This window comes from Chiloscyllium punctatum, unplaced genomic scaffold (genome assembly GCF_047496795.1).
Source record: "Chiloscyllium punctatum isolate Juve2018m unplaced genomic scaffold, sChiPun1.3 scaffold_117, whole genome shotgun sequence".
Classification (NCBI taxonomy): domain Eukaryota; kingdom Metazoa; phylum Chordata; class Chondrichthyes; order Orectolobiformes; family Hemiscylliidae; genus Chiloscyllium; species Chiloscyllium punctatum.
Window position 1 is genome coordinate 423,857 of NW_027309851.1, and position 27,902 is coordinate 451,758.

General features: G+C 40.0%; 1 pseudogene; it reads left to right on the forward strand.

The window, feature by feature from the left end:
- The first annotated feature begins 5,448 nt into the window (after positions 1-5,448).
- Positions 5,449-27,436, forward strand: LOC140471560 (Ig heavy chain C region, membrane-bound form-like; annotated as a pseudogene).
- Positions 27,437-27,902: the final 466 nt, after the last annotated feature.

Genomic DNA, 27,902 nt, shown 5'->3' on the forward strand with positions numbered 1-27,902 from the left:
CTCCTCCCACCCGACCTTCTGTAAAAATGCCATCCCTTTATTGTCAATTCCTCTGCCTCCACCGCACCTGCTCCCAGGAGGACCAGTTCCACCATAAAACATTCCAGATAACCTCCTTTTTCAAAAATTGCAATTTCCCCTCCCACGTGGTCGACGATGCCCTTGAACCCCATTCCTCCAATCTCAACAGGGAGCCCTCCTGGTCCTCAACTTCCAATGCACCGACCTTGCATACATCATATCATCCTCGGCTGCTTCCAACGCCTGTAAACAGACCCCATCACTCGGGTATATTTCGCTCCCTACCCCTATCTGCATTCCGGTGGCACCATTCCCTCCGCGACTCCCTCGTCATGTCCATGCCCCTCCACCAGCCCACTCCCCACCCCTATCACCTTCCCTTGTCACCACAGGAAGTGCAAACTCTGCGCCCACACCTCCCCCTCACCTCCAAAAAGGCCCCAAATGATCCAGAGAAATTTATCTATACTTCCACAAATGTCATCTGCTGTGTCTGTTCCTCCTGATGTGGTCTCCTCTACATCAGGGAGACAGGACACTAACTTGCTGATCATTTCAGAGAACATCTCTGGGACTCCCATGCCAACCAACCCCACGGCCCAGTGGCTGAACACTTTAAGTCCCTCTCCCACTCCACCAAGAACAGATCAGTCATATTCTGTTCATTTCCAATGAATAAATACAAAATAACCGAGTCTGAATTTGGGATGATATTAACAGGATTTATTTCGAACTAAGCATGAACAGATTATTTTGACATAACAGGTGGAGAGATTCACTTCCTGAAAAAGCAGCTCAAGTGATATAAGCTGGCACCAAACCGAGTTTGGTCAATACTGAGGCAAGAATACAGCATACAGTCTTGAGTGAAGTAAATAAAGAAACTATCTTAACACCGGAACAAGATAGAGTTTATTAAATATGAACGAAGACGCAAGTACTTTAGGATATAATAGAAAAGTGATTTATAGTATATTGAAATACAAACAGAGATGTGAATTTGTGTCTCTACATTCATCCTAGCTAAATTAATCATTTCAGAAATGCCTTTGTTAAATTTCATGAATCATTCGTTGGTCCATTCACGAACCTTGTTAGGTCCTTGTTAAATTCTGAACCATCACCTTCCAGGTTCAGTGTTTGGGAATTTCATGTTACAGCAAACTGTGAAGTTGTGCACAGTATGCCAATGTCTTAGTTAAAAATATAAGCAATCACAGCTCCAAACATTTACAAAATATCACTATGGATCTTCCTTGAATCCAAAAAAAATTGTCCCTTTGATCAATGATTTCTAAAATTTACTCACATATCTGTTATGAAGGACGTTTTCAAATAACTTGAAGTGCAAATAGTTCACATCAGTTGGAATACAGTAACATTTCATGTGTTACCCCAAACAAAAAGAAATCAAGCAATATTCACGAGTTGCTCTAAGCAAGTCTATGATGGACTGTTTTATCAAACAAAATCATTCCCAATGTTGTGAGGGCTTGTCTATCTTCTGTGCAATGGTCTGAATTTTGTGTCTGACTGCAGATGACACGGGCTGATCTGGGTATAAGTACAGTTTGTGCCTTTCACATTGTTAATGTATATTGCTGACTTTAGTTGAATAAAGTGATATTGTCCCAGGCATCGTCTGACACCATTAATTTGACCATTAATTTCCACATCACGAGCCAGACTATCAGGTGGAGTGTATTGATCTCATTGAAACGAATGCTTGGAATATTTCTGGTATGAAGAGCCTCTGGACGAGACAAAGTAGGAAAGATGAATTTAGAGTAGTAGAAAGTTTTCACGACAGAGAGATCACTTCGCCCATCGCACCTGTATCACGTGAAGACAGAGCCTTCCAGCCAACACCCAATTTATAGCATGTTGTCCATAACCCTGCAGGTGATAGCACTGTAAACATTCGGGAACATTGTGTAGGGTCTAATCCATTATCAACATAGATACGATCTCCAATGCTGTAAATCCTGGCTTATGGGGAGAAAGTAGGGGCAGAACTGTATCAATATTCAAACAGTTGGTCCAGCCCTGAGGAGCTAATAGCCCCATTTCTAAACGTTGTTTCTCAGGACATTTTGACAATTCTTGACTTAATATCATTGTAAACTGACATGAAAAAAATGCAGACATGTTCCCCAGAAATGCTGACAGCAACATACCTTTACTCAGTCAAGATCAGCAACATGAATTAAGAAAGTTTAAAAAAAACCTTTCTTTTAACTGATTATCGACAACACGGATTTCACAAAGTGCAAAGTACAGAGGGGAATGGTGGAGGGTTGGGTGTGGGCGATGTTCATTGTTCCCTGATGTCTGGTTGCATTTGTGAGCAACAGATGAACCTGCGATCCAGATTCAGGATGGTATGGCAGGTATTTCAGCAGATATTGTGTACACAGCATTCTCCCATAAATCAGCAATGATACAAACATTTATTTTTGATGGTGTTTGAAGCCAAAGAAAATTGAAAAATATGGTGGGACAAGTTCCTTTTATTTCTTTAAACTGGTATCAAGGGACACTGTCTGTGGACCTGGGGTGGCAGGAGGATCTTAAACAGCAGAATGTGAGGGAACAGAACCACCGTTGGAAATCCAGATAGACTGGAACCTTTATCAATGGAGGGTGAGAGTGCGGGAGGGGGGCAACCTCATATAAGTTTATCAAGCCATGAGTGGAAAGGTGAATGGCTCTAATTGACATGATTCTTACTGGAAATGTACGAAGCTTTCGTTTCAAAAATATCACATATCAATAAACTCCACCTGATAATCTGGCTAGTGATGTGGAAATTAATGGTCTAATTAATGGTGCCAGACGATGCCTGGGACAACACCTCTTTATTCAACTAAAGTCAGCAATATACATCAACAATGTGAAAGGCACAAACTATACTTTTACCCAGATCAGTCAGTTTCATCTGCAGTCAGACACAACTTAAAATTCAGACCATTGCACAGAAGATAGACGAGCGCTCACAACAGTGGAAATGATTTTGTTTGATAAAAGAATCCATCGTAGACTTCCTCAGAGCAAATCATGTTAACAAACTAGTTCTGTTTTTGTGTGGGGGGTAGTGCACGAAATGTTACTTTTATCTGATTGATGTGAACCATTTGCATTTAAGAAGTTATTTGAAGACGTCTATCACAGTAGATACACGAGTAAATTTTACAAATCATTGATCAAAGGGGACAATCTTTTTTGGACTCGAGGAAGATCCATAGTTATATTTTGTAAATGTTTGGAGCTGGGATTGTTTTCAATTTTTGACTAAGACATTGGCGTATTTTCCCTATGGTGGGGGATTTCAACAATAGGGAACATGTTTTTACAATGAGAGGAGAAAAATTAAAAAAAACATATCAGAGACAACTTTTTACACAGAGAATGGTTTTTGTGTGGGATGATCTTACAACCTTTCGAAGACATTTAGATAAGTAAATGAATATCAAATGTTTGGAAGGATATGGGCCAAGTACACACAGGTGGGATTAGTTTAGTTTGGGATTATGACTGGCATGGACTGGTTGGACCGAAGGGTCTGTAACCATGCTGTATCACTACATGACTCTCTGACTATTTATCAATTTTTCTCAATATTAAACAGTGCTGTAGTGATCCTCGAATGAACTGTTGATGTTAAGGTTGTGTCTGAGACTCTGCGAATATTTCCTTCAATGAGAGGAGTGACTAGTTCTCCAAGTTACATAACTGAAAAATAAACTTTTCTCCAGCATTGTTGCTGAGTCCATTTGTTTCTGAGGAGGCGGTGGTTATGGTTTGCAGTTTGCTTTCCACCAACTGGTCAACAGTGAGACAAAATATCTTTGATCCACTGCAGAAACTCCACCTGCTTCCAGTAAATGAAACTGGGAACTCAAGGACCTTTTCTGCAGTCAGTTTAATTGCTGCCAACTATTGTATCTGGCCTATTAAAGGGAAAATGAATAAACTAAAGTAAAATCCTACCAAACAAACGATATTTTCCCATTTACTCACAATGGATACATTTCACTTGGCATTTCTTCTTTAAAAAGGAAAGTCACTAAATACAGCATTCACTGTGTGACTGTCAGAAAACAGGACATTGAATGCAATGACGTTCTGGTTAGTTCAGCCTGTTTACTGAGTATCTTTAAAGCTCCTGAATATGAAGTTAATGGATCCAAAATCCCACATTGCAGTCACATTTGTTATCATCCCAAAGTAAATTAACAAACTTGAATTGGTTCAAACTCACATCACTTGTTACACCATTCTCTGATTCATGCATCTCATTAAAACTGAGTGTAACAGCGAATTTTTACTGATTTTTATGAGTTATCTGCTCCTGTCAGAGCTATCAGTGAGAAGAGACATGTCCTGTTTATAACCTACATCCGTGGTAATGATTATTTTAATACTCTCTAATTTAACCAAACATTCCTGATGTACCCAGACTGTTAGATATGTATGTATGGACTGTCCTGTTCTAGTTCATTAGATGCTCTTTCAAAAGTTTACCTAGGTGTTATGTATCCCTGCCAACTCAGTTTTTGTTTCTCAGGCACACAGCTTTCCTTTACTATGCATTTTAGGGTCGGAGCAATTTGAAAAAAAAAGATGCAGGGAGAGACATTCTGCAATGTAAGGAGGTGCTTCTAATCTCCGAGTCCAAACTGTTTAGTGACACACACTCACATTCTGAACATAATCACTTTAGACCTGCTCCATATTAGGTTGCCTAAACTGAATTTAGAAACGCAGATTAGAAATGGTATCTTATTTTGTAAAGTGTGAGAGAGAGAGAGACTTTGAGTGACAGCAAAAATAAAGTCACTAATTTTGTTAGTTAATACTATTATTGAAGTTCTTTTTAGCTTTATCTGCTTGTGGTGGAATGTAGAATTAAAGGGAGTTAACTTCGAATTGAATATTCTAAATATAATCACTTTGGACACGCTCTGTGTTCAGTTGTCTAAATTGAATTTTGAAATGTTTAGTACGAATTACATGTTATTTTGTAGTGGGACAGGAACTGGCAGTGTCCTGGGAAAACAAGCTCAATTGTTTCACTAGCTGGTAATATGTTTTAACTTTGATTTTAGTTTTATCTGCTTGTGAATAATGTAGAAATAAAGGGAGCTAACATCCGAATGAATTTGTTTTTTTTAAAAACAAAATACTTGCAACTATCATGTGAAACAGACCTGAAGCTACTCAATTTTACTTCCACCATTTAAATAAAAACACTCCCAAAGAAGCTATTCAGCAAAATAAATATCCCAAGATATGTATATGTCCATGTTTAAGCGTAACCTCGTAAATACATGATCCCATGTGTTCGGGCTGTACAAGCTGAGACCAGGATCCAGTCTGAGCCTCCAGCAGGAAACCAACAGGCGGAAGCTGTAAACCTGCCCTTTCCGATGGCCATATAAATCCTGGGCACTAGACCGTAATTCAACACTCCTGGGTCGGCTCTGTTTAGAAAGATCTTGACAGAACCGCTTCCCACAAGTTATCAGAATGATTGTGTCGACAATTTTTCTCAGTTTATTCCTTACTTTCTTATCATGTGAGTGTTTTTTGTTCAAGTCTGTCTTTGTCACTGTCTCAATGTTAGTCTACCGCAGGAATGTAAAAGACTCAGCCATCATTTAATCTGTATTAATGCTCCTGGTGTATTTGTTTTCTTTTATAAAGGTGTCCAGTCGGAGGTTGTTTTGACTCAGCCAGAGGCAGAGACTGGCCGTCCCGCAGGCAGCCTGAAACTGACCTGTAAAACCAGCGGCTTCGATCTTAGCAGCTACTACATGAGCTGGGTCCGACAGGTTCCCGGACAGGGTCTGGAGTGGCTGGTTAGCTACTATAGTTCATCCAGCATTTACTATGCACCAGCGATTAAGAATCGATTTACTGCGTCCAAAGACAATTCAAACAACATTTTCGCGTTGGACATGGGGAACCTGAAGATCGAAGACACCGCCATCTATTACTGTGCAAGAAACCACAGCAAGAGGAACCAGGGCTGGACCCATTCAAAAACAGCTCGATTGAACAGTTTGTCAATTCCATCATAAACTGACGGTCAGTACGAGTTTTAAATGCAATTATACCAACTGCGATCTGAAGCAGACCTCAGGCTGCCTCTTACAAAACTATCAAAGAGGGAATGTATCATTTAAACTAGCAAACTGGTGACACAATTGGACAATGTTTTGGGCATGTCGTATGTACTGCTAACACTTCCATCAATTAAATGCTCGGACAAAATGTTAGTTTTAATATATATAACAGCTCAGGAAATCACTGCTCATTGTTATGTCAACTATGGCATTAATTCTAAACATGATCAGTACTAAATGGCTCTTTCAAATGAAAATTGAGACCTAGAGTAAAGAACAGAGAATGAGTGTACTGGTCTACATCATTGTGATACTACAGTGGGTCACAGTGTTGTGCACAGCGACATCCTCATACAATAACCACTGACAAGTGATTATCTCAAATTGGTGATTTCTACCATGGCAGGAGCGAGAAATAATGTGAGATGCAATTTAAACACAATCCAGTCGTGTTAGTTTGTACAAATGTATAATTTTTTTCTACCTTTTTCGTGTTGATTGTCAAGTTAAATGCAGACCAAACCTGGAAAAGTATTCCAAGCTTTCAAAGTACAATGAAGAGTAAAAGCTGAAATAATGCACCAAATCATTCTTAGAGGAATCTGAGTCACTGCTTTCCAGGAAGTGAAGAAATTATCTGCATCTTACAGTTTACAGTCTGTCATAGTATTTGACACAACGTGTCTCACAGTGATATAGCTGGGGTGACACTGCAATTATGATCATTACAAAAACCTATTCAGCCTCGATTGTTTGAAACTAGTCAGTGATTACTTCTGCAAACTGCCTTAACTTGCAATGCAGTATTAGTTCTGTGGGGTTTAATGCCAGTATCACTACTTAATTTGTAAAAGTGTTGGGTAATTATCGATACACCATTTGTGGATTTTGAGAATCAGCTCATGTGTTAGTCTGTGAAGTATAAAACAGTTTAAAAATTTATCAAGAATGATCAGAACTCACTAGCGCAATTATGTGATGAAGATTTATTGTGATTTTATTTTGCCTGTGGTTCTGAAAATTTAAAATGATAGTAGATTTTTGATTTGTTTTATGCAGAGCTAGTTATTGTGTGACCCAGTCCAGAGAATGTAACACTGTGACTATCTTGATTACTGGGGCCAAGGGACCATGGTGACAGTGACTTCAGGTAAGAACTATGAACTTTCTTAGTGACTTTTTAAAAACTTTCTATTCATGTGACTAATTTCTGAATTAAATGAAACTCAGATTCTGTGCTGAGTTTGGTTTGGTTCGGATTGATTTTTGTTCAGACTGATTATAGACTTCAGTTAAGGCTCAGCAAATAGCTAAAATGGTGATGATGGAGTCAGTTGCTCCGTGGATCTCTTTTTTTTGATCAGTTGGGCATTCTGTGTGGCTGGGTTACTTGAAACACTAATGTCTCTTACATAGTCAGCTATAAATAATGTTTAATGTCAGTGACACCCTGACTGTGAGTTTTATTGTCAACAACAAACGCTAAGAATTCAAAGATGTTTGAGATATTACCAAACATGATTAAAATATGCTAAAACATCATTATTCATTTCTTGAATATATGTTCTTACCATGATTATATTTTCTCATTTATTTTGTTGATGACAAGCAGGTTAGAAACTGTCATAAAATTTTCTTGCGGTGCGATATTGCAATTTGTTGATTAGATTCTGAGTTTGTTTTACTTGATTCTGTTGAATTGAGTTGATTGGATTTTGGCTTTGTTTTTACTTGGTTTTGTTGAAGTGTGTTGATTGGTTTTTGAAATTGTTTTATTTGATTCTGTTGAATTGAATTGGTTGGATTCTGATTATGTTTCATTCAAATATGTTGTTTTGAGTTGATTGGATTCTGATATTATTTCCCTTGATTCTGTTGAATTGAGTTGATTGAATTCTGATTCAGTTTGTGGAATTGATCAGCGTTTTCATGTTTTCTGTAATTGGTGTTTTCTTTCTGGTGCGGAGATTGTCTCTCTGGATTACTGTTCATTACTAATATTTGTGAAGTTCTATTGTTTTTCATGAATCATTTCTGCATTTGTTCAACGTATATGACACATCTTTCTCTGCTTGATTGAAAACATTACATCCATTTGTAACGGGCTGAAAACCAACTTAAGGCAGAAACCCGGAAGTGTGAGAAATGAAAAAAATAAGTTTTTAATGCATTGATTTTTTAAAAAAAGAACTCAGTTATAATTGTAAACTAACTGAATTTTGTTTTGAGTAGCCTCATTCAAAATAAAATTTGGGACTAAAATCTGAAACTGCAGAATTGAACAGATTATGTAATTGAAACTAACTTCAAATTATAATGTGGTAATATTTGTCCATTCAGTAATTTTGTTTTGACCATGAAGTGATTAATCAATTTATGCCTTCAACCGCTCTACTGTGTGCTGCACAGGATTGTCATGATCAAGAAGGGTGTGCAGGTTGGAAATAAATTGAACTGTTGCCAGAAACATTACAGCTTTAAGTGTTAAGTCCCCTCACAAACAAGGTTGCTGTTATGACTTGTTATTTCTATTCAATTTAATCATTAGTTTGCTTGATTCTGAGCAGCTTTGTTAGACATCGAATTGTTTTTTTTTTGTGTGAGGTTACAGCATGTTCTTGGTTCTGTTGAAAATGTTTGCAGAGCCAGTTCGGCTGCAAACACACCATGTTGTGATCTGGTGATCGTTCATCTGTTGAGGAAGGACTGTGCTTGGGTAACATTAAATGTGTTATATTTGGGAAACCGTTTCTGGTTTCTACATTGTTTTGCAATGTTGACACGGTTGGTGACAGTGAACCGCTCCAGGTTCCTCATTTAATGCAATCAGCATGCGAATTGAAATTTCATAAAGCCTGTTATTAAGTGAAAGGCAAATCGCAAAGGTTTTAGAAATGAAGGGAAAACAGATACCTTCGGGCATCATTTTTACTTAAAAGTAATATTTAAGGATTAATATAATCCATGCTTTCCAATCCAAATTCAGAACTCCACTATCTTGTTCAATCACAAGGTCTGTCTTTAAACAGTTTACAAGTCATAGAGAAATATAAATAGCATTTCAAAAATCTAATGTTCTAATAGTTCTTGCTCTTGAGCAAAAATGCCATGACTGTGTTATAATTGATCAAGAAACACCTTTCAATTCCGCTGTACACTACATACATATTTTTCTGACTGGAAAAGATCATTGGCAAAGACCATTTGGAAATTCTGCACAATTCTATGAAGAACAGAACAGTTTCACTGCTTTGATCAGTTTCATACGTAACTTGAGTTAATTAATTGTTATGTCCCTGATTAAACTGGATTTGCAGGATAAAAATAAAACATTAACTGAATTATTTAATCTGCACAGTGCTTTATGTGTTCCCAATCTGTGCATTTTAAATAAATAGTTACATTTTACAAAACAATATCAACTGAAGACTCATTCTTTCGGAAACAACTGCTATAGTGAATTATGTGACCAAGGACAAATTTTGAATTAATTAAAATAATCCACTCATGAACTCGCAGGGCAGCATGGTGGCTCAGTGGTTGGCACTGCTGCCTCACAGCGTCAGGATCCCAAATTCGATTCCACCCTCTGGTGACTGCCTGTGTAGAGTTTGCACATTCTCCCTGTGTCTGCGTGGGTTTCCTTCGGCGCTCTGGTTTCCTACCACAATCCAAAAGATGTGCAGGTCAGGTGAATTGTGCAATTTAGCACAGCCGTAATGTTCAGGGATTTCTAGGTTAGAGTGCATTAGTCAGGGGTAAATATAAATTATGGGGAAAAATGGCCTGTTTCCATACTGTAGGAACTCTACTCTTAAAACCATGGGAGTACTTGCTGCAAATACAGAGAATTCATTTTACATCGATGTGTTCAGACGTATGCAGAGTTCACAAATTTGCAGAAGACATGAACGAGAGGATAACGGAGCACATTGTTTATTCAGACACTGAAAATAGAGTAATATTTATTTTAATTAATATACTTGACCGATTTATTGCAATGTAGCGATCGGAAGGAATCTGCTCACATTTGTTAAGTTTGACAATCGTTTAGATTAGATTTCCTGCAGTATGTATCGGGCCATTTGGCCCAACAAGTCCACACCGACTGTCTGAAGAGTAACCCACCCAGACCCATTCCCCTACCCTATATTTACCCCTGACTAATGCACCTAATACTATGGACAATATAGAATGACCAGTTCACCTGACATGCACATCTTTGGATTGTGGGAGGAAACCCACACAGACACAGGGGAGATTGTGTAAACTCCACATAGGCAGTCACCCAAGGCTGGAACCGAGCCTGGGTACCTGGATCTGTGAGGCAGCAGTGCCCACATTTACTTAGACATTTGTTAAAGCGGGCAACTCCAGACAGAAGCATGTTTTCAATTCATACCTTTCTAAACAATTTCGTTCATTAAAAGCAGTTAACAAGAAAATGACCTTGCCCTGATTCCTTCAAGAGAAATGCTTTCCACACTGGAATGCAGTATTGACTTTATGCTGTGCATGCAAAATCTCCCCAGTTCAAGGAACGTTTTAAGAATATGTAAAAATAATTTAGAGAATAATCCATTGCCTGCGGATCTGTGCTTTAATTGGCGATATTTCCCACCTCACTCATTTTATTAAATACAATGACTTATTAAGTTTATTAACTCAGTGGTTATTTATGTTCATTATGAACACATTCTCGTTCACATTAATCCACTGGTTAGTTCCTCTGATGAATGTTCAAGTACAGTGAATATATTTGACGTGAGGAGTTGAGCAATGTATCCTCTAGGATTAAGTCTGTTGTACAGTTTGTTTCAGTGCTATCTCTGATTAACTTGTCAACGGTCCTGACCATTTGTAAATTGTCCAGTTCGGATCCCTGAATCTCAGACAGTTCAATTTCATCTCGCGCTTCAAAACCATTTTTATCGGCCAGAAATACAATATTCGATTAGTTGCCTCAGAATTGAGAGCCCTGACCATGTTGTTCCAATCAGAACGAACGTTTCAGGAACAAAAGGCAGACAGCAAGAGTTTTGAAATTGGTTGTTGGCAACAAGAGATATTTGACTGAGCGAGGCAGATGGAAATATGCTGTATATTTTCTTTGTGCCTCAGTTATGCAGGACATGTTTCGTGGCACAATGTAGAATCAGAATTTTTTGCATCTTATTATTTGAAAACCTATTATCAGCTTTTAATGTCACTGGCAACGGTCATATTACACTTCAAAACATTTTAATCTTTTTCAGACTAAGTCGACCATCTGGTGCAGCAACATTCACAGGGGAAAGAGGAAGGGAGTTCGAGGTTGGAATCCAGTGACAGTGAATTGATGGCAATGCAATTCCTAGTTTTATTCCTCTGTAATTCCCATAGAGTTTGAACAATTTGGAGCTGCTGTCAAAGTATTCTTGGATAAATGTTGAAATGTTACTTTCATTGTACAAACATTCTGGAACAATTCCTGGTTGTTGAAAGGTGTTAATAACTGACATGGTTTATGTACTGTCAAAACAGGTGGGCTGTGTTCTCTGTGATAGTGTTGAGCCCATTGTGTTCAGGTCTGTTGTGATGTTGTGGTAGTGTCCCTGATTCTGTGCCAGGTGGCCTGTGTTCACTTACAACCTGTTAGAGAGGTATGTAACACCATCTCTTATCAGGTTACTTCAGTGCAAGAAAGCAGATTGAGATGTTTGGGTGTTTGTTGGAATTCCACTCACAGAGGCCAGTGAAATCTATTCAATCGCTGTCCTGACTTGTGTCTCTTAGACATTAAACAGAATTTTGGCAGTTAGCAGCTTTTTCCAGATCAATATTTGTTCACAAGCGTTTGTGCATCGCTCGATGGTGTTAATGGAGTAAGTGCTCAAAGAAATCCCAGCTTTTGACTTGCTGTTCTAACAATATAATTTATAACTAATCCAAATTGAATCATTTTCGAAGCATATTTGATGAGATGATACTTCGGCTGTTTTTACTTTATATTAAACCAGTGCTGTCGCTGAATTTGATTGTTCAGTACGGTGGGGTTCCGCTGAATCCAACACTTGCAGCAGATGGAGATAGCTTTTCAGTTGGTCTTCAATTGCTATCTCCGACCATCCAGTACCTCTGCTAAGAATCCTTTCTCCAGCAGGAGTCAAGCCAACGTAATCACTGTTTATCTCAACAGGTGTGAGCTCTTGTGCCAAAAACATGAAATCAATTTGGTGAAGAGGGGGTCGCTGGATGCGAAAGGTTAACCTTGCCTTCTCTCCACAGGAGCTGCTAGACCTGCTGAGTTTCTTCAGAAATTTCTGTCTTTTATTTTGGTTTTCTAGCATTTAAAGTTTGTTGTTTCATTGAAAAAAGTTCTGTTCGATTAAACACGTTCTTCAGAGAAAAGATGCATTTGAACAAATTGCGAATGTTCAAAGGTATTAAATATCAGAGAATCATTGAATTTGAGCGCCCTGATCTCGAGCTGTAGTTTCACAAGAAACTATTATGAAGTAACAACACACTCCAGAGTGCAGTGGCTGCTGTAATTGGGTGGAAATTATTTTGATCACTCAAATAGAGAATGTCAATGATCTCGTTCCAAATACTCAACAGAATTTTTTTGAAGCATGTGTGAAACAATTAATTTGTTGAAATATTTTAATAAAAAGTGTTCACCGCCAGTGCTAGCTTAATGAATGACACAATGATAGGAAGGTAGGAGCAAGAGGAGGGCACTCAGCCCCTCGAGCTGTTCCACCACTTACTTAAATCATGGAGCATCTGTGAGCTAAATCCGCAGGTCTCCCTTTGGCTAAAACTCTTTAACACCTTTGATTAACAAGCAAAAACTATCCCAGATTTACTGATTCAGTAAACAAAGGGAGACACCATTTCTGAAAGACATACCTGTGAGTACTGTGAAACAATGAGGCTGGAATTAATTGCTCATGAAAATAAACTTTAAATCTCTGACTATTTCCAATTAAAATATCCCAATCATCATATTTCATTAATTTAACACTATACTTCCCTGGAATAAAGAAATATAATGTGTGATTGCCTTGCTAAAAATGAGGGATGCTTGATTCCTATTATATGATTAAGAAATAGCTCTGTTCCTTCAGTGAAAACACAGTCAAATCACACAAAAGGAAACCATGTCATCTTGTGTAGACACATAAGTGCCTCAAATAATTTACAATTCTTCCAGTGGTTGTTTGAATCTCTAGACCGGTGTGGAATTGTCAGACTTTTTATATTGCCTTGAGAAACCAGTTGTCATCAGTCTATTTGAATTGCTGAAGTTGGTGTGGTATTAGCACATTCACAGCGCTGGTAGGAAGTGAGTACCATGGCTGTGATTGAGGAAGAGGAAACGGGCAAGGAAATAGTTGAGAGTCAAGTTGAAGTCTGATTTGGAGGAAAGCTTTCAGGAGAAGTATTTACATACATGTGCGCCCTTATCCTCAAGGGTCACAATTTTCAAACATGCTGCCGAAGGGACATGACAGCATGCAAAATGAAAACTGAAGAAGGCACCTTGGCCCCTCTAGAAGGCTATTCCATTCATGGGATCATCATTAATCTTGCTGCTCACCAATCTTCCCAATACTCGATAACATTGAACCTGATTGTTTACTATTCAGCAAAAGAATGGTGAACCTTTGGAATTCTCCACCACAGAAATTGATTGAGGACAAAACATTAAATGATTTCAATAAGGAGATATATTCCTTCAATCCTTAAAAAAATGCTACAGATATGTGGGAGAAAGGGAAACAGGCTACTATATTGGTTGAAAGCCATGAAAACATTGAATGGGACATGGTTTGTAAGTTTGCATGTAATGCCAACATTGGCGGTATAATTGGCAGTGAAAGTTATCTAAACGTACAATGAGATCTTGATCAGCTGGGCCAATGGGCTGAGGAGTGGCAGATGGAGTTTAATTGAAATGAATACGACGTGTTGCTTTTTGAGAAGATAAATCAGGTCACAACTTACCGAGTTAATGGTAGGGCACTGGGTAGTGATCTTAAACACAGGGCCCTGAGGGTCCAGACTCATAGAGTCTTATAGAGTTAATGGTAGGGCATTGGATAGTGATGTTTAACACTGAGGAACCTGAGGGTTCAGACTCACAGATTCTTGAAAGCTTTGTCTCAAGTACCTAGTGTGTTGAAAGTGTTTTGCACATGTACCTTCATTGGTCAGAGCACTGAGTGCAGGAGTTAGGGCTTCATGTTGTAACTGTCCAAAACATTGGAATGAACTGCCAGAGGAAGTGCTAAATGCAGAGATAGGTCCAACATTTAGAAGACAGGAACAGGATAGGTCTGGATGGATATGGGCCAAAGGCAGGCAAGTGGAATTAGTTTAATTTGGGAACTCTGGTCAGCATGGATGAGCTGGACCAAAGGAACTGTTTCTGTGCTGTACGACTTTATGACTCTCTGACTTTATGTTGGAGTAGGCTCAAAGTTGGAAGGTGGTGAGCAAGTGAGGGGCTAGATTAGGCATGTGGGAGAGTTTGGGCTGGTAGGCTGTGAGGTGTTGGCTGGCTGCTGGGTAACCTTGCATGCGCTCTGTCTGGCAAGGTGGCATCAAGGTAAATGGTAATGGTCACAGGATAATTTGTTCGAATTGTGCTTGGTAGGTGAGGGGTAGTTTGAGCTGAAATGCAGGAGGTCTGTCTTTGCCAGGCAGGTTTATGGAGAGGTGGGCAGGATGCCAGGCTGGTTAGTGTAGCGGTGGGCAGAGTGCCAGGATGTTTCAGGGTGGAAGGTCACTGTAATGAAGTGACAGGTGGACGTGTTGTCAAAATGCAAAGCTCGGAGTCTGGCAAAATGGTAGTTTGTAAAGCACAGATGCGAAAGGAGCTAGGATGCAATGTGCACAGGTTGACTTGGGTAAGATGAGAGGTCAGTGATCAAGGGCTGAGGTCATGTCTTGGGTAGTGGGCTTTTGTCAGAGGTTGTGAAAATGATGGTGCCAGGTCCAGTCGGCCAGATTCACCATGGGCCAGGTGCAGGGTGGCAGGAGTGTAAATGAGTGAAAGGAATTGAGATCATATGTCCATCTGGAATATAGAATATAGAACATTACAGTGCAATACAGGCCCTTCAGCCCTCAATGTTGTGCTGACCTGTGGAACCAATCTGAACCCTATCTGTCCTACACTATTCCATTTTCATCCATATATTTATCCAATGACCTTTGAATGCCCTTAAAGTTGGCGAGTGTACTATTGTTGCAGGCAGTGCGCTCCATGCCCCTACTCCTCTCTGAGTAAAGAAACAACCTCTGACATCTATCATCTATGTCCTCTCCTGCTAGCCATCACTATTCAAGGAAAAAGACTTTCACTTTCCACCCTCTGTTTATCTTTTATGTCTCAATTAAGTCACCTCTCAATCTTCTTCTCTCAAACAAAAACAGCCTCAAGACCCTCATCCTTTCCTCATTAAACGTTCCCTCCATACCAGACAACATCCTGGTAAACCTCCTCTGATCTCTTCCAAAGCTTCCACATTCTCTCTATAATGTGGTGACCAGAACAGTGCACAATACTCCCAAGTACGGCCACACCAGAGTTTTGTACAGCTGCAGCCTAACCTCGTGGTTCTGAAACTCAGTCCCTCTATTGATGAAAGCCAACAGAAAGTATGCCTTCTAAATAACTCTTATCAAACTGTCTGGCAACTTTTAGGGATCTATGTACATGGACACCGAGATCTCTCTTCTCAGCTGTACTACCAATATGGATTGCCTTGGATGTGTTTTGTGTGATAGGGGTTGTGTGTTCCGGGCATGAATGGGTAGGGTTTGTCAATGTGAGTGGAAATTTAGGTCTAGACAGAGTAAGTGCAGTGGTTAGTCTGAAAGATGAGGTTTGGTGGTGAACTGTGTGTCAATTTGATAGTTATTAAATTTAAAGATTACCAGTTCATTTCTCAAATCATATTTACGTAAATACTCAGCTGTAACACTCCAAAGTCTCTGAAACTTAATGGTCCTCCATTTTTCAGAGGCCTCCAGAATTCAGATAATTGTAAATTAGATGTTTCAACTTCCAGACAATTGGCATGAGTTCAGCCGTGACAGCCCTCCTCCCAGTCCCAGTGCTCAGCTCCTGCCTGTGCTGCTGCTGCAGTGACCTTCCTCCCAGAGAGAACATTCTGCCTTGCATTGATAAGTGAGGAAGGCTCACTGGACCTGATTTCCAAGTATGGGGACGGCAAACACGAGGGGACACAACTTGAAAGTGGGGGGAGATAGGTATAAGACAGATGTCAGAGGTAGTTTCTTTACTCATTGAGTAGAAAGGGAATGGAATGCTTTGCCTGCAACGGTAGTAGATTCGCCAAGATTAAGTCATCATTGGACAGGCTTGGATGCTGCCTGAACTGCTGTGCTCTTCCAGCACCACTAATCCAGAATCGGATTTCCAGCATCTGAAGTCATTGTTTTTACCTAGGCATACAGACGTACATGGAATAGTGTAGGTGGGATGGACTTCAGATTCGTATGACATCGAGGGCCGAAGGGCCTGTATTGCACTGTAATGTTCTATGTTCTATGATTCACTCTGATTTCTCTCCGGGGGTACTGCCAGCGGTTGGGTATTTCCAGCAGCACGGTACCTAGTGGGACAGCACGCTGGTTCCGTGGTTAGCGCTGCTGCCTCACAGTGCTAGGGACTCGGGTTCCATTCCAGCCTCGGGTGACTGTCTGTGTGGAGTTGGCACTTTCTCCCCATGTCTGTGTGCGTTTCCTCCCACAGTCCAAAGATGTGCAAGCTGGGGGAATTGCAAATGTCGTGTTCAGTGATTGGGAGGTTCGGTGCATTAGTCAGGGTTAACTGTAGCATAATAGGGTAGGGGAATAGGTCTGGATGGGTTACTTTTCAGAGGGTGGGTGTGGACTTGTTGGGCCAAATGGCCTGTTTGCACACACTGTAGAATTTTGATGAATCTGCATTTCCTTGGTTTGTATTTTGTGAAAGTTCTTTGCTCTTCACAGCAATCCAGTGAAAGTGTCAGTTGGTGAGATCTTCAAAGTTACTGGGGTGGGATCAGGATGTTCTTCTTCCTAAATTATATGGCAATGGTCAAGGTCGAGGGCATGTTTCTAAAGAGGGAACCAATGATCATGATCAGCAACCGGTAGGAAACAAAACTAAACTCCAGTTATGCTGTAGACTCAGTGGGAGCAGACTGGCAAACGTTTACAGCTGAGGATACGTTTGAGTAACTGATAAGGTCAAATGGACAGAAACTAACATGCTCAATTGGTCATTCTATTGTAGAGACACCATCTTCCCCCACGCTTTATGGCCTGGTCTCCTCCTGTCAGGAGCACGACACCGGTTCTGCGACCTTTGGTTGTTTGGCGATGGACTATTCCCCTGACGTCACCAAGGTAACCTGGAAGAAAGGTGGGGAGTTAATCACGACTGGATTGAAGACTTACCCATCAGTGAGAAACAAGAAGGGAACCTACACCCTGAGCAGCCAGTTAACCCTGCCTGGGTCAGCGGCAGATTGTTCCAGCAAAATCTACTGTGAGGTTCAACACAGCGGGTCACACAACATCAAAGAAATGCCATGTCCAGGTATGTGTTGTGGGAACTGAGATAAACAGAGCATTTGGGATTAATATGAAGAAGGCATTATTTATAACCGTTTTCACAGAATCACCTTATACAGCACAGGAACAAGGCCCTTTGATCCATCCAGTTCACGCCTATCAATAACAGCCACCTAACTATTCCAGTCTCATGTGCCAGCACATGATCCATTGCCTTGTGTGACTTGCCCTTGCAAGGATGCATCGCAATACTTCATACCTATTATGAGGGGCTCAGTCTCTACATGACTTATAGGTGCTGAGCTCCAGGCTAACACCACCCTCTGTTTGATTTTGTTTTCCCCTGAGATCCACTTGGAAGCTCCTGGCCTTCCCTTCTCTCTCCATCAAGGGGAAAGGTTTCATCCAGTTTACCCTGTCTGTGCCTAAAATAATTCCAGACATCATGATAATCTTCTCCCTAATTCTCCTCTGCTCCAAGGAAAACCCCTGTCTATCTAAACTAGTTTCATAACTGAAACCCTCCAACCCAGGCAAGATCCTGGCAAATCTCATCAATACTGCCTTCAGTGTAATCACATTCCTTCGATAACATGCATACAACGCTTCAGTATGGCCTAACCAGTGTTCTATTAAGTTCCAGTATCATCTCCCTACTCTTCATTGTCAATGTCTCGGCTCATAAAAGCAAATATCCTCTCACCTTCTTAGACTCTTTATCCAGACGACACAGTACTATAGGGGATCGGTGGGTACATGCACCAAAGATCCTCAGGCCTTTCCAGGGTTCCATCATTCAAAACGTCATACCTCACAGATTCTTCTGCCGAATTACATCACCTTACATTTATGCAGAATAATTTCCATTTGCAACTTCTCTTCAAATACAACCAACCCTTTTATATCCTCCTGCAATCTAAAGCCATTATGCTCATGACTTACCAACATGACAGTTTTCATTTCATCTGTGAATTCACTGGTTAATCCTCCTAAATTTGAGTCTTAATCATTAGTATGTAAGAGAAATAACAAGGAAATCAAACCAATCCCTACAGAGCACCAGGAGGCATAGATTTCCAGTCACGCAGACACCCGATGACTATTATCCCCTGCTCCCACCACTCAGCCAGTTCTCGATCCAATCTGTCAAATTAACTCCGATCCCATTGGCTCTGATTATTTCTATCATCTGGACATCGAGTTATCTCTCTGAAAACTACTATCAAATTCTTACACATGACTTCCTCTCAATAAAACCGTGCTGAAAATTGTTGATTTATCTTCCAAATGAAGACTAATTTCACTTCTCAATAGTTTCCCTCCCACTGAGATTAGCTTGACAGATCTGTGTTTTCATTATTTATAACTTCCTTCGTCCTGCATCACAGTGCAACGTTGGCTGATCTACACTCACTTGGCACAACTGCTGTGGCCAGACAGGAATTCTAAATTATTGTCAGCGACCCAACTATTTCATCCTTTGCATCGCTCAACAGCTCGGTATACTTTTCATCTGCCCTGGAAATATAACCACTTTTCATTCAGCAAGACAACACAGAACATCACGTCATGTGTCCTAATTTCGGAAAACTACATCACAACACCCCTCCATGATTTTGTACCCACATTGTCCCTCTTACTCGTGAACACTGGCACAACACGTTCGTTTTGACCACAAGCTAATCCTCCGGCTCCACTCCAATAATACACTTAATGAGCATTACTATTTCCAGAATAATTCTTTTATTATGAATTAGCGTGTAACTTTTAAAAATATTTTCCTTTATTTTGACTGCTATTATTTTCTCATGGTCCCTTTTGCTCTTCTAATTCCTGTCTTTCAAACTCCCCCTTGCATGTTCTGTACTCCATACTAATTCCTATTGTTTTGAGATTTCAGTATAGACCGGAAGCCTCCCTTGTTTCTCTTTATCTCCCCCTCCATGCCCTTTGGTGTCCAGAGCCCACTGCATTCTTGGTCCCACTCAGTGGCTTCCTGGGAAATGTCCTCCCTGTGATTTTCTTATCTCTCTCTTAAATGTGTCACACTGCTCTGACTCAGATTTACCAATAAGTGTCAGCTTCCAGTCCACTCTGGACAAGTCATTACCTGATCTTACTAAAATTGTCCTTCCCTTTTTCAGAACTTTGGGCCAATTTCTATTCCTTTGCTGTACAATCTGAAATCCAACTGATTTACGATGACTGTCTGCAAAGTGCTCCACCATTGAGGTTTTACCCACTGGGTCGACTTCATTCCCTAAAGTTAAGTCCAGATTCACCCCTCTCTTGCAAGGTCTGGATTAAAATTCTCAGTATTAAACACATACTTTGTTAAAATATTCTCCTGTGGGCATTTTCATAATTCTGCTCCCTCTAAATTTTTGACAAAATGAATATCCAAGCCTATGCTGAGGAAGTTAAAAACCTCTTTTCTCATTCCCCTATTTAATTTACATTTCTCTGAAATTTGCCCATGTATGTTCACTTGCTCTTTTGGACCTATAGTAAGGTCTATCGCACTCTCCCAGTAGTTACGTTTGCTGTATTTTGGTTTTGAAGTACTGTCCATTTGCCTTTGTTCGAGGAGGTATCAATGGTTTCATTTCTCTTTACAGCCTAAAATACTCTTGTCAGAATTGCGACAGAAGCAACATTCTGTACCGCACACCCCCAGCCCTCATCCTTTTCCATCTTTCCCTGTCTCGCCTGAAGGCACTAAATCCTGGAATATTGAATAGCCCACTCTTGCGCCACTCTCAATATGTCTCCGTGATAGCAACCGCATCATTTCCTCATTTATGCCGGTAATTCATCTGCCTTGTTCATCAGACTCTGTCATTAAAACGAATACCATCCAACGTTGCTATCTCCCTTTTGATGTTACCGGCCTATAGTTTCTATGCCTCCTTGACTCCCTTGCTGTGTCCTATAATTTTAGCCTTTCACATTGTCCTGCTGATCTTTCTGTGTGGATCCCAGCTTCTCCAGCACTCTGCACAATTATGATTCTTGTATCCATTAACCACAAGAAACCTTGATATATGAGAACTGATTGTATTTGTTCTGAAATTCGTCAGATAATTTATGCAATGTGTTTCCTAAAGATCCTCTCCCACCAACCCTTCTCCTAACTGTGAGCTCCAGTGAAGAAATCGCAAGCAGCAAGTTTGCAACCGTCGTCTGTTCAATCATCGATTTCCATCCGAAGTCAATCTCCGTGAGTTGGTTGAAAAATGGCCGACCCTTGGATTCTGGCTTCTTCACGTCTCCCGTGTGTGAGGCAAATGGGAACTTCTCGGTGACGAGTCGGCTGATGGTCCCTTCTGGTGAATGGTTCAACAGCGCAGTCTATACCTGCCAGGTCACTCATGGAGAGAACATTCAAAGTAAAAACATCACCGCACTCCAAGGTAAGAGACACACACTGAGAGAGCTACAAATCATTCTAAACTCTGATGTGAATCAAACACGCTCATTTATCAGGCGTAGTAAACAGTACGGTACAGCTTCTCGTTTCCCAACATGCCACATATCGCATTTCAGTTTGAGTGTTACATTAGCATCGCTCATGACTCAACATTTTGGCAAGTCAGAAAAGCATGTTTCCTCTCTGTTGAAGATAGATATATAGACAGTGAGCTTTGTTAAATAGTTTATTGCCTGACCATGCTGGGAGAGGCGTTCAGAGGGCTGCTTCAAGGATAAGTTTGGGGGTGGAGGGGGGGATATTGGAGAGATATCTGATTGAAACATAGAAAATACTGAGAGACTGAGGTCGAGTGAACGTGGAATAGATGTTTTGACTGGTAGGCCAGACTAGGACCCAAGGGCACAGTCTCAGGGTCAAAGGGGCACCGTTTGGAACTGAGATGTGAGGAGAAATGTCTTCAGCCAGAGTGTGATGAGGCTGTGGAACTTGTTGCTGCAGAGGGCTGTGGAGGCCAGGCCATTGTGTATTCAAGACAGAGATAGATCGGCTCTTGTTTAGAGAAGACAGTAGAATAGCTGTAGCCCGAAACGTCGATTTTCCTGCTCGTCGGATGCTGCCTGACCTGCTGTGCTTTTCCAGCATCATTCTGATCTAAACACTGGATTGGCCGTACAGCCTTATTCTGATCCTCTATCTTATGATGTTGTGGTCTCAAAAAGACGTGGTTAAAATATGCAGTGACCCTTACTTGAAAATAAATCAAAATGCGTTCAATGCTTCATTCCCTGCTCAGGAATGACCTGTTGGCCTTGGACATTGTACAACATCGATTTTTATCTGGTACTGAGCTCTTTAACTTCATTTATGGGATCAGACCACAGTCCAAGTGGGTATCACATCAACTGGGATAAACGTGATCTCACTGAGCTTCTTTAAGATGCTCTCTGTAATTAGTGGATGAGGCAGGAGAATAAATTCTGGTAAGAACGGTCCAATAGGGATGAATGAACGAGGAACTCGAGACAGGCTGATTTAGCCTGGTTTGGGGTAGCAATGTTTACACAGTGAGTAGTGGATGTCTATAAAATTAGTGCACATTTCCATTGCGTATGTAGATTAATTTAAGACGCTTTTGTTTGTTTTTTTCTCCCCTGCTCTATGAAGAAATTTAAAAATGCACCTTGGTAAATAATGTGAAAGTACAGACCAGTTATGAACAAACTGAATGGAGGGAAAGACTTAAGGAGATGGGTGTCCTTCTCGATATCCAATGCTGTACTCAATGTCTTGTTTTCCGATCTACTCCAAACACAGCTCACGAGGAACAATGACATAAATTAGAGAATGACATCACACCAATAAGGCAAAGTGTTTTTGATCACATTAAATATAATGAACAGAATTTCCATGGCTGTCACCGCTCCTGTAACACGTTAGAACTCTGCAAAGAGAATAATTATTATTTATTATAATTTGACTAAAATGTAGGATGTGATTTGGCAGTCAGCATGACCAGCAGCTTTTGCACCTAAGGGTTATGAACATAGAAATGAACTCATTATATTGAGATTACTCTTGTCACAAGTATCAATAGATGGTGTTAAGTGAGAGACAGACTCTGAAAGAAAGGTAATTCCATGGGTTACATGATGGTATCTTCGATTATTTTATTTTTTTTCAGGTTTCACTTGTTACAAAGCCAGTGTTCTTTAGGAGTAATTACACAGGGTATGTTATAGGTAATCACAAATCAAAATACATCAACAACAGTAAGCATCGTTTCAGCAATAGTTGGAGTTGCCATTTTGAAGGTGGTGTCTTCACCCTGTGAAGAAGTAATCTGAAGATTGACTGTTTGTATCATAAAGGGGCATTTTTCATTGACTTTGATTTTTGTTTCATAGAAGATACCGAGTGCCACTCTAACACAGTTAAAATCCTCCCACCGCCAGTAGAACAAGTCTTACTGGAGGCGACGGTGACGTTAACCTGCGTTGTGTCCAATTTTCCTTCTGGAGTCAACGTGACCTGGAAACAAGAAAAGAAGCCTCTGAAAACAGAGATTGCTGACCAGCCTGGACAGAATCCCAACAGCGTGATCAGCAAATTAGACATTTCTACTGAAGCCTGGCTGAGTGGCGTTATTTTTGAATGTGTGGTGTACCATCAGAATCTACCGACTCCGCGGAGAGACTCCATCCATAAGGAGAAAGGTGAGCGGTGAGATTAAAGCACAAAGGATCCCATGTGTAATCCAGATCCAGTTACATCAATGTCAGGCTGTGATTGGTAATGAACAAATACCATTGGGAGTATTAATGATGCATCTGAAGACAGGATAGCTAGGTAGCTGATTAAGAAAAAGATGGACCAAAGGATATTGTATTCTGATTCAGTCAGATAAAGTGGGAAGAAGCCTGGGTTGTGACGTCACCATCAGCAATGACAGTTGGACAGAATGTCCTTGTTGTGGGCTGGAAACATGGAGGCAACTTTCACATTAAACTCGACTTTTTTTTACTGGACAGAATGTGTACCATTCTGCTCCTTTAGTAAACGGAAGTGAATAAATCCCAAATTAAACATGGCATATTTTAATATTTAGTGAAATTGTGATTATTGGTTCAGCATTTTTTGGTTGATTTATATTTGTCTCAAATATTTTGCAGTGATTAATCCGCTGGAGCCATCAGTGTCGGTCCTCCTGCCACCAACAGAAGAAATCTCCGCTCAGAGGTTTCTCTCCCTCACCTGTTTAGTGAGAGGTTTCTCCCCCCGAGAGATCTTCGTCAAGTGGACAAACAATGACAAGCCGGTGAATCCCAGTAACTACAAGAACACTGAGGTGATGGCGGAGAGTGACAACATCTCCTTCTTCATGTACAGCCTGTTATCCATTACAGCGGAGGAGTGGGCCAGCGGTGCTTCTTACTCCTGTGTGGTGGGACATGAAGCGATTCCACTGAAGATCATCAACAGAACAGTCGATAAATCCAGCGGTAAACCAAGTTTTGTAAACATTTCGCTTGCACTGATGGACACTGTTAATTCATGTCAATAAAAATCTCAAAGTTGCATTTAATAATTCAACAGAAGTAATAGAAGTGTTTTTTTTTCCTCCAGTTGTGAGTTAAATACTGAATTAATTGTTTCCTACCCTGACTTCCATTCCATCTGTGTAGTTAAAGTGGATTATTAACAGGTCTAGGACAAGTGTCTTGTGCAGTTAATGTTCTCTGCTCAGATACACCCTGGGTCAGAGACAGAGTAAAGCTCACTCATTGCAGGATTCCGCCAAATACCTTATCCATCCTAAATCCCTCTGTGACAAAATCTGACAATGTCCATTTTATGTCAAGGGTAGACCACGAGTTATGAACTTGGTGTTCTTGATTCCCCCGATTGGACACTCTGACAAAATTCATGTCAGTTTTAAACTGCCACATTGCACCAATTGGAAATGTAAATTTAAGACACGTTAAAATTAAATTTGATTGGAACATACCAATCGTAAATAGTGCAGAACAGTTTGAATGTAACCTTTGTTTCTGGGGAACTGCCAGGGATCTTGCACCAGCGCATGAGTTGACAGAATGTATCTTCACTTTCACACCAAAGAGAATCAACAGATAAGTTGTCGTGAAGCAGAGGGGAGGGAAACGATGAATGGTCTGTCCTCGTGCTCCCTGTGAAGAGTTTTCATGGAAGATGTCCTCTGTAATGTAACCCAGTTACTAACAGGAACAGTCAGTTTCTTGCTTACTGTCCAAAGATTTAACATTTCCATGCAAAATAATACCTTTGAAGCATGTTGGACATGCTTGGCTCTGTTAACAAATGATTAACATTGATTCCCATAATCCAAAACTGGTGTTTGCATCGTCCCAGTTTGTATTCCATAGGTTTGTCTCAATTTTCTGGAGCACATGGGATCAATTCTGGTATTCGAATACCTGATATCATTTTGTTTCACATACAGAACACAAGTCGACATTTTCTAATACATATATTCAGAAATGTTATCTCTTGGGCAGTGGGGATTTGAACTCAAGCCTTTTCTCTCAGAGACAGAAATTCTATCACTGCAACAGAAGTGTTGCTCATAAAACACTTATCTGTCCATGACGATGGGAAATGTTTCCTACAACACCAAGGCCAGATCTAATTATGGGCAATCCATTAAAATTAGAACAATAAATTAGAATAATAAAAATTGCAGTCTGGTATAAGAACAGATACAGAGAGATGATCACAAATACACTCGTAATGACACATATACGAGCTTTCACCTAAAGGCACATATTTATGTGCACACTTAAATGTGCATATAGATAAGATGTCACACATGCATACTCACACAGAGGCACACATGCAAGTGGCACTTGAACACTCTCTAAGCTCATACAAAAACTCACATATACCGAATGAAAATCATTTGCACAAATGAACAGGGGTACTCACACATAACCATGAGAAACATAGACACACGGTAACACACAAATACATTTACATTCATACAACACAATGCGTATAGACATACACACATGAACACAGATACAAATTCCAAAAAATATCCTCCCACTTGTCAACTCACACAGGCACGTAAGTGCACAGAGATAAATATTAATATCATAATTTTCCCATTTTCAGAATCACAAACATATAATGACAGAGGCAGCTTAATTAGTTATTTTTAAACCACATTGATCAGCATGGATACAATATCACATGTACACACAAATTCAGAGTCTCACATGCAGACACACAAGTGCATAGATCAACAAATAGAGGGGCGTTTATTAAATAAGGATAATGGGTACAAGCATCAGCAAGCATCCACAAACAATAACACAAACAAGCTTATCAGGAGATGGTTTAGGAAAGATTGCCACACAAGCAAACATCATCATATAAATATAAACATCCATCAAAGCATAACATTGCATGCTAACATTTATTAAGCATAAACATGAAAATAACCTAGTTGTAGGTAGGATCTGAAACGGACACATAAGCACACATTTTAGATAGCACTAATGAAAAGTGAACACTCACAAAGACATTACAAGATAAGCATAGGGGCAGCAACGAAGTGGAATATTAGCATAAAGATGCTTACAGAATGTGAAAAGACCAAAATTTAGGTGCACAAACACACGAGCACACCAGCAGGAAAGGAACAGGAATATGTTTATTCACGCACAGACTCCAACATGGGCAAGAGTGAAGTAAGAGACTCTCATAACCACATACACAAACATTAAAGGAAAATCAAACACACCAAGCAGTTGATCAAATAAATTAAGGGACACATGTACAAACACTTATTCCGAAATGTACAGATCCTACAAACAAAAATATGAAGCAATGTCCTGACTGTGATGTCACTTATATTCATGATTTGCCAAACAATTGGTCACCAATACATAAAGATGAGAACCACATTTGAACTTTTATTCAGTGATGGCCACAATTTTCAACTAAAGTGCTGTCACAGCCTATATTTAAAATGTAATGATTCAATTAAAATAATCATTAGTTATCAGCATTCCTCAAATAATAATATCCTTAAATAATAGATTGAAAGAAAAATAATTTAAAACGTTCTGACATGGACAATGAAGAAAGAACATGTGCAGTTAGTATTTGTAATTTCTTGCTGAGAGTCAATAATGCACTAATAGATACAGATAAGAGTCACACTTGAGAAATACCTGACTGCTTTATGAAGATGTAATGCTCTCTAATTACATGACTTGGATGCAGATAGATCGATCTGGATCAATAAACAATCTAAATAGTTTCTCTCGGCTTTATATTCATAGATTCAATAGATCGCACTTGGATTGAAGACTATGAGGATGATAACAGCAACATCTGGACAACTGCTTCCACGTTCATCACCTTGTTTTTCCTGAGTATTTTCTACAGCGCTGCCGTCACTCTGGTGAAGGTGAGAATAATCACATCTTTCTCATGCCAAGCAGCCCAATATGTTTTGTGAAATGTCTAAGTGTGCCATTGAATAAACATTAAATCTGAACGTCCCTGATCATAAATATCTGCGTCATTGCTTTATCTCTCTTTTCCAGGTTAAGTGAATGAATTGTGGACCCCCTTGATTTTCCTGATCTGCTTATCAAGGTCTCTGAATTCCCAATCTACAATCTGTCCTGTTGCTGACTCTAACAGTGAGATTACTTCAGTTTATCAGCATGTAACTGAGACAATTATTGATGGATTTTCCTTTTTACTTTGATATCTTTGAGATGGTTGTGGTTGGAAGAATTTGTACCTTCCCAGTTGTTTGAAGCCCCATTTGTTTTGCTTTTATTAGTTCCTTACTCAGAATGGTTACCTACCCTTTCTGATGAGCCTTAGTACTTCCTTTCTTGTGACTGTTACTGATGTAACCCTTTCTGATGAGCCTTAGTACTCCCTTTCTTGTGACTGTTACTGATGTAACCCTTTCTGATGAGCCTTTGTACTCCCTTTCTTGTGACTGTTACTGATGTAACCCTTTCTGATGAGCCTTAGTACTCCCTTTCTTGTGACTGTTACTGATGTAACCCTTTCTGATGAGCCTTAGTACTCCCTTTCTTGTGACTGTTACTGATGTAACCCTTTCTGATGGGCCTTAGTACTCCCATTCTTGTGACTGTTACTGATGTAACCCTTTCTGATGAGCCTTTGTACTCCCATTCTTGTGACTGTTACTGATGTAACCCTTTCTGATGAGCCTT